This window comes from Protomyctophum bolini (assembly GCF_963924005.1).
Source record: "Protomyctophum bolini genome assembly, chromosome: 2".
In the NCBI taxonomy this organism is placed as follows: Eukaryota; Metazoa; Chordata; class Actinopteri; order Myctophiformes; family Myctophidae; genus Protomyctophum; species Protomyctophum bolini.
In genome coordinates, this window is record NC_137863.1 from 40,095,708 (window position 1) to 40,110,143 (window position 14,436).

General features: G+C 42.7%; 1 protein-coding gene across 1 annotated transcript in view; it reads right to left on the reverse strand.

The window, feature by feature from the left end:
• Window positions 1-13,114, reverse strand: part of atp2b4 (ATPase plasma membrane Ca2+ transporting 4) — a 114,668-nt gene extending 101,554 nt beyond the window's left edge. Inside the window, exon 1 of the mRNA XM_080786917.1 lies at window positions 12,400-13,114. The gene's annotated coding sequence lies outside the window, so the exon portion shown is untranslated. The remainder of the gene's footprint in view (window positions 1-12,399) is intronic.
• Window positions 13,115-14,436: the final 1,322 nt, after the last annotated feature.

A 14,436-nucleotide genomic window follows, 5' to 3' on the forward strand; every position in this document is an offset into this window, starting at 1 on the left:
GTGCATATGATCCTATAGCAGTTGCTACAATTTCTGAATTGACTGTGACATAGGTTACTTTCAATATTAAAGCTTGCCATCTGTTAGAGGAATTAATCAGAGGCTGCATACCAGGACCACCACCTAATGCTTTGAATGCTCTCACACACTGAAATACTAGATATGATAAAGAAAAATGGGATGCACACACAGATTAGACACACCAACGGACCGACATACAGAAACAAATGGTCGGACATGCGGTCGAACATGCACTGCAAGACCTAACCGCAAGACCTAACCGCAAGAACCACACACACTGTATTGTCCCTTGTATTTAACAAGGTTTCAGCACCAACAATGTTTTGCCATGTTGTGCATGTTTTGCACGGACATGTATGAACTCATTTACAAGCTTACACCGCATGATGAATACATTCATACAATAATAAAATGGCAATATCAACAAAACAAAAAAAATTGAATGTTGACCAAGACTGGTTCAAGTTGGTTGTATATTATGCTTTGACTTCAATGGCTTAGACTGAGCACCACAGCAGTTGCCTGGTCCAACTGGAGATTATAGAGTTGAGTCTGAGGCTTCAAATTCAATTGGACTTTCTTCCATGTTGGGAGTTATTGTCTGTATTTTAAGAGGTTATCTCTGGGTGAGGGTTTTCATGATACTGGAGAAGGAGATGTTTAAAGCTGTTACAGCCAGGTGCTTTCCGGGTTGGTAATGTAACAATTTGAGGTTTAGTTTGAACCTACCAAACTGAACGTACCATATGACCTTCGTCATCTTTGTACATATTGTTCCTTCACAGCCAAGAAAGCCTAGCCCTGAAGCCTACCGAATACATACATTTAATGCATAAATTACGTTCCAACCGCACAAGTGTAATTACAGCCCCCTGCTGAACTGGGAAAAACAAGTTGAGGTAAAGAATGGGCTGCTGAAAGGTGGGACCATAAGAACTTTAGAGTTTACTCGCCACTGCAAACACAGGTTGAGACTTTATCTGCGTTTCCCTGGAGCTGCACACAAACATGACAGTTAAGTTGAAAGACCATCTGCAGAGACCAGCACTGATGGGTCCTTGTTCGCCTAATTGCGATATGATTTGTTTGGTGGTTAGCATGCAGCTGCCACCAACATCACCCTTACCCAGCGCCCTGGAAATGCTTATGTGCTAATGTCATAATTAGACTCACTCAGGAGAAGTCTCAAAGGCAAAGACTTTTTCCCCCTCTCTCCCTCATCAGTCTGCTCTCTCTTTCTTCTGAATATTGTTTGTTTTGTTTTTTGTTTTACATGACATTTTTTAGGTCCCAGGAAAATGGTTTTCATATCATAAATAGATCAACTGTAGTCAAAATCTTGCATAATCCATGTGATGTATGGTTTCCATCTAAAAAGGGTCATAGTAGCTTAGAAACAGGTAGCTAACAACAACAAGCAGACGTAGATCTTCTCAAAACGGTGGATTTCTAAGAGCCTCCATTATATGATAAGTCAACACTCAACAGGTTTAATTTTAAGTCAATTTACAGGAACAGTAACTGATGCAAATAAATAAATAAACAAACAAACACAGATGGCTTGAATAAAATAATTTGCCTTCGACAGAGGGGGTCTCAACTCTCAACTGACTCGTCAGCCCTATTAGAATCCACACTGTTGCAAATGGGTCGGGTTATGCATCACGTGCTTACTACCGGTAGCTAGGCCATCAGGATGCTCATATTCATGGCATGTTCTTTAGATCCTGTATGTGCAGCCACATTTGTTAATGCCTAGATGACCAAAGACACTAATAATAATAATAAGATGAAGACCCATCATCCACCTGGCATAAGCTACAAAAGAAGCATCACTGAGACACGTCATTGATTAGCTGCCCAGTCAATATGCCCAGCTGCTCCGTGTGCACACATTCCAGGTTGACTGCACTGAAGACAGACACTGCCGTGTGGCACAGCAACAGCTAGGCATCTGCAATAAAATAAGTATGGGGTCATTGGGTTGAACTTGACACTAAGGTCTCAAAGGCACTACACAGGTACAGGTCATGCTCACTTGCCCGAAAAGTAAATTGTCCTTTAGAAAATTAAAGGTAAAAAAAAAAAATGAATTACTGTTCCATTTAACAATATTTATTATACTTTCTGGGGCTGTGCGATAAAAAAAATGTCATACCTCAATTTGTATGCCAAATACCTAAATAGCTATGAATAGGACTTCACACAGGTAAACATTGCTCTTGTTTTACATTCCACAGACCAGAAGACAGAGAGCACTCTGGTCCCGTTCAGGTTTTTAGACAGATTTCTGGTGCTGTGTTCATAGACGGTTGCGTCTACTCTCAAACGAGCACTTGCCCAGTCGAGCAACCCAAAAGCAAACTCCACCTGCCCTAAGGTTGTATTTAACTGCCAGGGGCAGGTGGGCAAGCCTGGAATACCTTACCTGCATGCAGCATAACATTAGAAACAGTCTATAAAGAATACAGGATCCATCATCCATGTGAGAGTGGTTTTGGCCCTGCCAGCTGTATGCTTGCCTATATTTTAATGAATAGGATCACCATGGCTCCATGGCTTGATATTCTTTTTCTCTATAAGTTTGATGAGTTAAGAATCGAATGATAAGACTTCCATGCAAAATGCATTCATATTATAATACACCATTAAGTAAACCTGTGAATAATCTCACAAGGCGGGAAAACGAGGTCACCTTTAAGCCCTATAGGCTATGCTTTGTCATATGGTGGAGTTGTATGTCGAAAAGAGCAATATCAGATACATGTCATACAAAACACTGAACAGCTGACAAATGAATTTGCAAATGTCAGGAAGTCGGTCTTATGGAAACAGAACAGCTTTGGTTTGTAGTAGTACTGCTGCAGACTAGTAGAAAACATGAGTCATTCAGTTGTATAGACAGAAGGAAACAGACACACACACACTCAAGTCACAATGTTTACCAGCAAAAGGGGACACATTGCTCCGATTCAGGTGAATGTTTTTGCATGATGATTTTTTTCCCCCTCTTCTAGCCCTGGTCACAAGATGCCACACAATCAGTGGCTTGTTGCATATCACATCTCAAAATCACCACATCAGCAGTAGAATTCCGCCTTCATTGGCCCCAATTGTCTTCTTAAAACTGGTCACATTATCTACTAATGGAATCAGCGCTAACAAGGTTTGGTCGAGGAAAACATAAAGGCTGTGATTCATGCTAGTGTGGGTGGGACCGGGGTGTTTCTGAGAATGCAATCAGTAAACATGTTTGACTGGGGTGTATTGCGATGAGAAAATGGGACGTTAGGAAGTGACAGGGGTGTTTGTTGAATAGGTGAAAGACGGCCGTGTCTTCTGTGCACTTTGCTATGTCCACACACCCCGCACTGCATACAGAACATTTCTCAATGTTAATAGACAAGAATCAAACATACACGTTTTACTCCAACTATGAGGACGTTCAATACCTCATGCACTAGTAGTAGTAGTAGAGTAAATAAATAATTCACCCGTGCCAGCAATTTTCTGTTTTTCCCTTACCTTTTAAGAAGTCATAGAATATTTATCTCCACTATGATTAAACCACCGACTGTTGATGAACACAAAAGCCTCTCTCTCCGCTTTAGCCACACACAAAAAAGTCAAAGCATCTATGCGTTCAATTGTTAGCGTCCATTGAAACTAAAGTTCCCAACGCCCTAACTGGGTCGGCCCAGGGCTCGGCCCGACCCTAAAAACAACCATAATGTTTTGCCCGAAGGCCGACAAAAAGAAAAAATAAAGAAAAGAAAAAAACGCCACTAAATTGTGGTGCAGCGGCGCCGTAGTTCAGTGTGAAAGTGAGAAAGGAGATCAACGGACTTATCGAAATAAAGGATGTATGTAACTCACGAATAGGCCGTTTCATTTCCATCATTCTAATTCCAGACAGTGGTGGTGGAGACTGGTGAGTAAATAGCAGCTGCAGCTCCCTCCCTTTAGTTTCCTCTGAAGTGAAGTTGCTTGTTACGTTAGCGTTTAAGTTAATCACCATGGATCGTTTGGTCACTTTGGTGACGTTATTTAATGATTAGGTTTTATTCATCGCAGCCAGCTGGGTTAACAACAACGAGATAGCTCAGTGCAACGTGACGAAAACCTCACGCTTCAGCTATCGTGTGATCCGATTGGTCTTATAAAACATTTAAGCATATGGCAACTTGACAAGATAACTGTTTAGAAGCTCGTTTGGTGCGCAAACCAGAGGTAAACCAGCGGTAGCAAGCAAGTCTCACACCATTCACTGTTCTCTCTACTGCCTGCGTGCAGTGCGGGACTACGGGCTGCTGCTCTGGCCTCGTACACACATGCGGACGGACATGATCTGTTCCGTCTGTGTTTCATGGCCGCCTCGGGCTCAATGCTTTTCCAATGGAAGTCACGTGGTTTGACGAAAGACTTCGATTCGTCACATGTTCGTCCGACATCAGTGTACGAGGCCTCCGAGTCTGAAATTCCAGTGCGATACGTCCCTCAGCTCGGCCCGACTAATTAGCATCATTTTTGGGCCCGGCTCCGCCCGATAACGTCGGGTCGGTGACTCGGGTCGGTACTTAAACTGATGCTGCTGAGCAGTAATATAAGCACGGAAATATGATACGAGTAAAAGGATAAAGTGCATCACTAAATGTATGTCGTTCAAATAGGTTTTTAAGAAGAGCTTTAGCCTACATGATGACACTGAGCTCATAATTCCAGTTTCAAAAGAGAGAAACAGAAAGAGGAAGAGAGGAGGGAGGGAAAATGCTGGTGTGGAAAATGTCTCAACCTTTCCATGAAGACCAAATTGTAGGCCACCCTTTGAATCACACAGTATATGAATTCTTAAATCATGGATGACACAGCATTTCCAGCAACTCGTCTGTATTTTAGACAATGAGGCCTGTCAAGTTTTGAAGTTGTATAAATTGCATTTTGACTGATGTTTTGATTTCCAGTAAAGTGAAATAGAAGCACACGTAAACAGTCTACATTCTGTAGACATGCTGGTCTTAGCATAAATTACTTCTGATTTCAAAGTTCACCAGCGTGAGCTGCATGACTAGCACCTGGTTGCTTGTCATAAGGTGTGTGTGTGTGTGTGTGTGTGTGTGTGTGTGTAAACACTACAGTTGATAAATGGCTGCCTCTAGTCATATTGTCCAAACATGGTGCCACGCCTAGTTTCTCAAGTGAACTCGGCATTCCATTCACCACACTCAGAGCCCAGTCCAGAGAGTTCACCATTCACCAAACATACAGGTTACAGTCATGTACAGTGACAAGTCAAAATTTAACTTTGTGGGAGAGACAATACAATATTGCCGTGTGTGTGTGTGTGTGTGGTAACTGTGGTTGTGTACGCAACTACGCATGCATCTGTGGAGGCAGGGACAGAGAGCTTTTGGCAAGTTCCCTTTTGGCTGATGTCCCAGTAAAGCTAGCCATCTCACAGGCTTGACATACCAGGGCTGGTTAATCTAAATGTGTGAAGGCATTGAAGCACACACACTACGTCTACTAGTAACTACACACACATTTAAACAAGCGTGTGCCAATATAACAGTGCTCCGATTCAGAAAAGTATGACGTGAACTGTGAAGTCAGAAGGTGGGAGAGGCTGACAGTACTGTACAGTGAATACAGGTGAAAACAAAAGGCAGGGCGAACAACGGGCAAGGGGATACACAGGAGGCGTAGAAAGTGCCAGCACAACATGAGGAAACGATCTGCACTCTACTTCCTCCTGGCTTCCCCTCCTCCCTGGCTGATGTTTAGTATAAGACTGTAGCCATGGTGAGCCCTGTAAATGAGTGAACATGTCTTTTACCCCTTTCTCTCCCTCATAAATTCTCCCTCCCCCCCCCCCACACACAAATAGCTGTCATGTTTTGTAAATGTACTAGCCATCAATAGAGCCAGCTTTGGAATAGTAATCAAAAGAAAATCTGAATTTTACTTTTCTTAGCTAGTGTACATACATGTGATTATCCGCTTTTTCAGCATTTAAAAGGGGATTTACGGATTTATATGGTGAAGAATGAGGTAGAGGATGACATATGTGATGAGCATGTGTGATGCACCAGATTTTAGGCTGATGACACAAGCAGGTCTGTATCAGAGTGCTACGTTAAATGTAGTATTTTCCACACAGGCAACATGTGGATCGAGTGATGACATGCACCCGTGTTCAACATTAAGCTATTATGATTTATTTACTTGCAAGTCTCTGCACGGCCTGTTCCCTTTACATTTAAGTTGAAATTAAGAAAATACCAGCACTCATTGTATCTCCTTTACATATGAATGTATTTACCTCCAACGCTGACGAAGGCCACACAGGCCGAAACACGTTCAAACGTCAGAGGTAAATAAATTCATATGAAAAGGACATACAATGAGTACTGGCATCTTCTTCATTTCAACTTGTATATTCGAGCCTTGCACCGTAAGGACTTGATTCTAACCTGGAGTGCTGCGGGTTGTCTGCTTCGGCAGTATTTTCTTACCCTTTATATTTATCAAAACTCTTGGACCCTTACACCCCACAAAGAGCAGTGCCAGTGAGGTCAGCAAACAAGCTGCTCTTGGAGGTTCCCGAGACTAATTTAAGAGTAGGGACGACCGCACCTTTGCTGCTGCTGCTGCTGCTCCTAGGCTCTGAAACAGCTTGCCCTTTCATATAAATAATGCTAACTCGGTTGAGTCTTTTTAATCACTCCTCAAAACACACTTTTATTCTTTGGCTTTTAACTTTTTGATCTCACCGTCTCACTGTCAATTTTGATTGTTTTAAATGTGCTTTATAAAAGTTTGATTTGAAGATTCCCTCTCCTCATTGACAACTTCTCTGACTCTAGTTATCCCCCTACAGACTACTATAGATTACTATCGACGACTGGCAGTAGAATGAAGTCGGTAGATCAGTCAATGTGTAAAAACATGAATTTACAATTTGGGCATTTAGCAGACGCTCTTAATCCAGAGCGACTTACATTAAGCAAGAACAAAAAAGCATGGCAATACATCACATACATAAAATGCTATCCAAGTCTACATAAAAATGTCGGGGACTCGGGGCTAGGAATCGGATGCTGAATGCATCTTAGAGCCGACACAGTCAGATGGCTTGATGTCATTTTCACAAAAAACACGCACATGCTTTTGAGAAATTATAAAGACAACTACTGCACTGCAGGGTGCTTAGGGTTACATATCTGTATTTAGACTATCTTTGTGTAACTGTATCGTGTCCCTACCAACCAGAGAACTCCTTTCCGCCAGCCCGCTTCTACCAGACGGACGAAAGCCGACCGAACTTCGATCAGCTTTCGACGCTGCCCTACAACTTCCGACCCGACAGTACACACCGCCAATTCAACAGCAGCAGCTTACCGAGAGCTGAGCTACCTTTACTTCTGCCTCTGTAGTAAGCATGCTAGCCAGATGATGGCTCAGCAGGCTGTCTGCATGAGAGATGTGGATTTGTTCCCAGGGCAGGCACACATGACATGCTACTGCTGCAATCTGAGGCACATGGCTGCTTGCATCTATAGCGGAATTAGTGTGTGAATGCAGCTGTTGCAGCTGCGTTTACATGCAACATGTTATCCGATTGTGTGGAGCCCCACATCATTTACTAGGTTACTCACTATATCAGGATGTTGCAAAAGGCTATTTACGTTTACTTATTGTCAATATCGCCCAACCGATCGCCAGCTTTCTGGGAAAGATATTTGTTAAAACTTTCTAAACATTTATAACACTGTACTGCCCAAGATTACCTAGGCTATTAAGCTTGTTCTAAAACAAATAAATGGGGCACGCCACACGGTGGCGCAGTTGGTAGCAATGTCTCCTCACAGCTACAAGGTCCCAGGTTCGATTCCCGTCTGGGAGTGTTCGCTCCTCCGCGTCATCAGCACCCATACCCTAAGTGGGGCTTACGAAAGAGACTTTCTGTGTGGAGTTTGCATGTTCTCCCCGTGTCCCCTAGGGTACCCTCACAAAAAAAACATGCAGTAATCCTGGTCTCTACTGCCTCCCCCTGGTCAGCCGGGGTGCCTGATGGAGAGGAAATAATGTAATTATGTGTTCCTTCCACACGCTACGCCTTACCGGGGAAACCAGTTGCCAGATGAGTTTCCCAAGGTTGGGTCTAAAATAAAATAACATTTTAAAACAGGACACATGAGCTTCTTAACACCTTGAGGGCCCGGGCCCATTTAATCCATTAATAAAATGTGCCCATCGCCTCTAGGCTTGCCGACGATGGATCAGTTTTCATAGCACTAATTTGACGGAGATTATCAATCTCCGTCTCGGGCACATGACCGTGCACTTGAACTTGACGGTGATTTACACCAATCTTACTGTGTCGTATGACGTGACTGGTGTTGGTTTACCCACCCTCTTCCTTCCTCTCCACACAGTATCAACACCATCAGCTGCTGTCAAGGCTGCAACATCCCTCAAGGCTCCATAGGGACAGCACATGTACTTAATATATCACACATAAATTGCTGTGCAGGTGTGTGCGCATGTGCAGTTTTTGCACATGTGTGTGTGTGTGTGTGTGTTGACAGCCACCATCACATAGCAGCCTACACTCCCACACAGTGCTAAATATGCAACACACACATGAGCTTGCTACAGTTTGTCACAAACATGCCAGTGATATTCAACACCTACAGTAACTGAATGACTCCACCAAAAATATTATTTAGGAGTTATTTAGGAGTAGAAATAATAATCCCCCAGAGGTAAGAGAATTGAAAATTGAGACTTCACAAGATGAAGAGAAGACTTTTCTGAGCATATATCATAATAACCATAATATTAACTGTGTATACGCTTCTCTCCCCATTGTTTTCTTGTTGCCCTACTACTCTCATCCCCTCTCCACAAAATGTAAACCAACCAGGCATGCATGCTTATTTAGCACAGAAAAAGTGTGTGTGTGTGTGTGTGTGTGTGTGTGTGTGTGTGTGTAGGGGCACCCAAGGGCCTCTCGAATGAGAATGAGAAAGGGGGTTTAGCATGACCCCTACACGCATTAACTCTACACGCAGACAGAGTGCCACTCAACCATGAAGTGGTGAGAGGAGAGGACCTGAGATAAAGATAAGATGAGATGAGAAAGGAAAAGGGTTTAGAAGAACCCATGTAGTGGGTGGTGGAGGATTAGAGATTGAGCAGAGAATGGTGACCGAGGCATCAGGGGAAATGGCATCGTAAGGGAGCTGAATTATGGTGCAAGACTGAGAGAAGAGAATCCTGTTGTGAAGAATTTTTTTTTTCAAACCCCCACATTCTCACCCACCGAACACCTGCCAAGCAAGAGCTGTATGACATCACTCTCACACACACACACACACACACACACACACACACACACACACACACACACACACAGTGTCATGGGGCCACTTTAAAAGACGCCTCCATTTCATCTGTGCTAGGCTAAATCACTGATTGCAGGTAAGGCTGCACAGAAAATGACTGAAATCGTAATGATTGTGCAATTCACACAAGTTTGTTGTCCGAAAACAAATGTTCAGGGCGGCATACAGTACAAATCCAGCTGCAGTCCATAACATTGATAATTAACATTAGCAATACCCATCTCCAATTAGGGCTGTCACGATCAAATCCATTGAAATAAAAAACGACAAGAACAAAAATGGTTTTCTGCTGAGGAAACGGCTATGAAAACGACCATTTACACTTACAGGCAGAATAATGATGTAATATTGATCAATCATCATCACAGGGTTAACAGAGGTGGATGTGCTGCTTTTCCTGCAGCCTAAAATGTTTAAACGGCCCTTAATTAACACATATTAGGTTCATCTGTGCGGTTGTACTCTGCAGGATAGATACAGAGGAACGCTCCGTGATATATATTGAACACAAGCTACACTCAGAATATGCAAGTAACATCATGATGCTGCCGGCAGTCTTCACACTTCCTTTTCCAAGACTTTGCCTGCAATGTTGTTGGTCCCAAGCGGGCATGAATGCCGAAAGAATATTGCCTCCACTCTATATGTTGCGCACGTTCACACATGAATATGCCGACACATTGTCTACACATTTTGTATATCCGTCAATGGAGGTTAACTCATAAGAGGGAGTTAAATCCTGCGGATTTTACAGTACAAATTGTGGGATTTGCGTGCCACAATTTGTGGGGCGCAGACTCAGTAGACCCGAAAGGGAGGGAGGGTCCTTGAAATTAAAGGGATTGAGTCACTGACTCACTGTGCTACTGCTAACGAGGGGTGCTGGTCAGCCTCAGCCACTGTGGTGATAGACAGACAAGTGTGATGAAACACAAAAATTAAAACGGTAACAAAAACCAAAAGATCTAGACTACTCTTTTGAAGGAGCATATATATACATTATGCCTGTAAGATGGTTTAATATTAATATGTGTGCCCATTCTACCTTGTGGAAGGAGGTATTTGGCCCCATTTTCCGCGCACACACACACACACACACACACACACACCTCAAAGTCCTTCTCTTTCACTATCTAACTGTTCTGACACACCCACACATATACCGAGTTGTCTGTTAATTAGAGAGAACAGATGCTGGCAGGCCAACAGTCTTCTCAGCTTGATGTGCACAGCTCTGAACTCCCTTAGCCCACAGGGGAAATACACATGCACACACGCACGTATGACAAACACACGGTTTGATGGACAAACTGGTCTTTCACAAGCTACACTTTACCATCGAAAGTTTTTCTACATTTCTCCAACAGCCCTCCAACATCAAGCCTGCCAAGGTTTTCTTCAAATGTCCACCTATACGGAAGGTAGTTGCCTTACTTTAAAAATGAAGACATTTTCTTTTACATCTGGAAGGTTGTTTTAGACCTGTCAAATAACTGTTCTGGTCATCCAAGTTTTCATGGGAACTATTGCAGCATAATATCCTCAAAAAACAAAAATGTGTAAAATCCAAATGACATGACAAATTAGGTTTTGAACAAAGAGTGTGTGTGTGTGTGTGTGTGTGCGTGTGTTCAATTATTCTAAACAGCAATCAATTACTGGTGATAAAGCACCCTCATCTGCAATATAGGCTTTAGTCTCTGCAGTCCTAATACAAATAATTGATGTAGCCTTATATAACTATCTGAGATACCCCCGATTATTAATATAAAAAGGGAGAAGTCAAAGACCTGTAAGACAGCAGGGTGACAGTGTGATTATTGCTTTGAGGTAGGATCTGACTCTCCATATTCATATATTGCCGTGTTCACTCGTGGTGCTGAATACAAACTCTTGATCAAATAGGTTAGTATTCGACATAAAGGCACAAATATTGCTTCACATTATAAGTTGGTATATGCCCATCCGCTAAACTAGCGTCGTAGTAGGGAGGGGAATGTAAAAGGAGAAATGCCCTCGTTTGGAGGTCACACAGCAGGGCTGGAGTCATGAGCCAATATGCGGGGTCTCCCTCTTTCTCCGAGACGCAATAGCGTGAGGACACACCCAGAAACACAGTGGAGGAGGAGGCGACAACAGGACAGAGAAGAAGCTGTTATATATACGCCCATCTTCACAAATGACGTAAGAAGGGTTTACTTTTTGCACTAAAACTAGAGGCAATTACACAGAGAAGGATTTTGCCTAAACAACTTTTATTGTTGCCCCTTTCATTTTCCTTTCATTTATTCATGTGGGGGGTTAGGGGGGGGGGTCAGGTGGACAAGTAGCCCAACAATAAAAACAATTAAATAAAAAACGGGTTTGTCTTTTTCATGGGACTAATTGGCTAGAACAATCACTTGACAGAAAAGCACAAGGGGTGTGTAGCCTCTTATTGTGTGTGTCAATGTCGGCGAGCTGTTCCAGCAAGCCAAATAACAAGCTTATCCCGAAGGCACACAAACAATAAGCCAGCCTATATCATGCATCACATTCATGGCACACCTTCGGTTCATAATCAAACACTGTTGCTCAGAGACCATTGTTGCACGTTGCCTTACCCAACGAGGTCCTAATGGTGAAATAGCGTGCCTGTCAAATTCCATGAGAGCAAACTGTTGCAAGACACGGGGAGACCTCAGACAGTCTGCCTGCCAACCCCACTCATTAAACTAACAAGAATAGAATGCGAACAAAATCGGTGTTTGTTTCCACCCGACAAGGAAGGGGGGGGATTGCCAAAACATCGCTGGTTTAACTGCCAAATGAGATGTTTTCCAGTGATGCGAATTGCGAGGACTCCCTCCCTGGTTGGTTGCATGTAAAACACAGCAGACTACAGCAATGTCCCTACAACTGTGATTTCGCACCTGTGGAAAGGAAAGTGTGTATGTCAACAAAAACGCAACAGAACACAGCTTTTTCTTACCCAACAGTGTAGACAGCTAGAACATGACACCGCAGAGCAGACCCAGCCTCGTCAGTGGCACCAAATGACAGTCCCTTTAAAAAGGTTTTAAATCCAAGTCCCCGTCTGTCGGTCTGTCTCTGATGAAAAATGTACCCTCTTTCTCTCGTTTCAGTCACAATGGAATGTCTCGACGTTGATCTTGTGAGATGTGTGGTCAACTCTTCTTTGGAGGAAAAATGACAGTTTGCCGCCAGGCAGGGTACGGGGATGATGTGTTAATTGTATGGGTTTGATTAGTCCAACTTGATAACTGCGGTAGGGAAGGAAGGAAGGGAATAAGGAAGGAAGGAAGGCAGTCAGACAGACGAAGGGAATCAGTTTACAGACATGCAGGCTTCATTTTAAGATAAGCTTTTCTTTTTAGTTTCTAAATCAGTTGACTTCGAAAGATTAATAAACTAAAGCATCAGGTCGTCGCCATGCAACACAGCCCATCCGGAAAAGTAAAAATCCACGACTTTTCACTTTCAAAACCAAACCAATGAAAAGCCCCCTTCTTCTCCAAAGAGGAGGAAAATAACACCCGAGAAAGAAATAGCCTCCAGTCCAGATCCAGGAATTAGACCTACAATGAAAATTATTTCTTTCGGCTTCTTCGGAGTGGGTAAGTGCAGATAAACTGAACCTCGCTGCTCCAGACGAGGGAAATATTAATAGCCCAGTAGTTCCGTGATTTTCGTGACTGGAGAACCAAAAGAGGGAAGCGAGCTGCCGGAGAGCCCCGCCGCGGAAAATAGAGGGAGGGGCTATAGTCCGGGATTACCCCTTTAAGGTGGATCTAATTAGATTAGTGATCTCAACCCTTTACATTTTGATTTTCTTTATGGTTCCCAAACTTTTCAGGTCGAGACCCAAAAGAGAAATTAGACCAAACTAGTGAAAATAGCAGATCTCCAAGCTCACAACGCACAGCGAAGACTATTTTCACCACTTTCTTAATTATTATTATTATTATTTATTTATGGAATTTCTTAGATTTGTTTTTAAGATTCATACAATTTCAAAATATTTTCCACTATACAAAATTCTTACCGTTTTCCGCACATCATATCCTAAAAGTAAAGGTTGTCCCGCTCTCAGAAGTTATTAGCGGACAAGAACGACCGGTTTAAGACCCACCCTTGCAACATTACAACAATTTATATTTTAATTAAATTAATTAAATTAAAATTAATTCATTCATTTAAAAAATCTGTTCTTTTTTCACCTTTACATCATCATATTGATGCTCATTGTTTAGTCGTGCAATGCCATTGGTCATGATATTGTATTTGCATATAAATACCCCCCTACAGAGGCCGAAATTCACTCAATCTCTCTTTACAATTTAGGCATTTAGTAGATTTACAATAAGCAAGAACAAGAAGCATGGCAATACATCACATAGCCTACATGAAAAGTTAGTTATCATGAAACATGCGTAAACTAAGAACGTAACAGTGAAATATCTATACAATGAAACTATACATCAGGGGTTTTCAACTGATTATGAACCAGGGACCACCACGCTGACTAATAATCAACCTGGGGACCACCACCCTGACTAAGAATCAACCACTGTTGAGTTGGGTGAGGGGATATTAGTCGTCCGGAGATATTCCTTTCCCATGGTTGCCCTTACTCTGTTCTCTTAACCTTGCATATTAAACTCATAGATTGCATGATTATATGGGCACATTTCCTAATAGACTCAACCAGTCAATCCGGTTCACTTTCCCGTGAAATTCAAACTCCCTTTCTGTGGAAGTTCTTGACATCCGACTTCCCAGTAACTGACATTGATGTCATCATACATCACCAGGTCACTTAATGAACTAGTTCGTTTCCCAATTAGTGGTCGATAAAAAACATACTAAATGCATGGCCAGGGACCACATGCAATACCTTCACGGACCACCAGTGGTCCACGGACCACCAGTGGTCCACGGACCACCTGTTGAAAACCCATGCTCTATGGCTCTGGAACAGACCATAGAGACCATAGACCAATTCCAA